Here is a 538-nt window from a genome sequence, read left to right as displayed (position 1 = left end):
ATTATAAATTCAATTGTAAATACTTAACAAAAAAAAATAAAAAATATATTCATAAGACTAATAATAACAAAATAATAAGGAGAAAAAAAAATATATCTCTTATTTTTTGTTGTGTGTATTTTTGAATTTGGCTTGAATAGATATATCTTACAAAGTAACAACTATGAAATAAAAAAAAAATTATTACTCTAACTTATAAAAAATATTCAAGTAACAGAAATCCTAATAACATCGTAAAAAATATATCTCTTATTTTTTATCTAATGTTTAATTTTAGATAAAAAATTATACCTACACCTATGTATTCCTTAATCAAATAATACATTAAACAATATATAAAGTTATAAAGTAACAATATAAAATGTTAAAATCAAAGTTTGGAGTTCAACTTTTTCAGATTCATGCTTAAAAAATTTATTATGTAAATTAAATTTAATAGTCAAAATAATAATAATTATATTTTTTAATATTCCATCTTCATCATATAATATAATATATAATGCATTATATAATATTTATATATTTATATTTATTTAAC

The sequence above is a fragment of the Arachis ipaensis genome, chromosome B07, assembly GCF_000816755.2.
Source record: "Arachis ipaensis cultivar K30076 chromosome B07, Araip1.1, whole genome shotgun sequence".
NCBI lineage: Eukaryota > Viridiplantae > Streptophyta > Magnoliopsida > Fabales > Fabaceae > Arachis > Arachis ipaensis.
The sequence above is the reverse complement of the archived record's forward strand: the minus strand, read 5'-3'. Positions refer to the sequence as shown.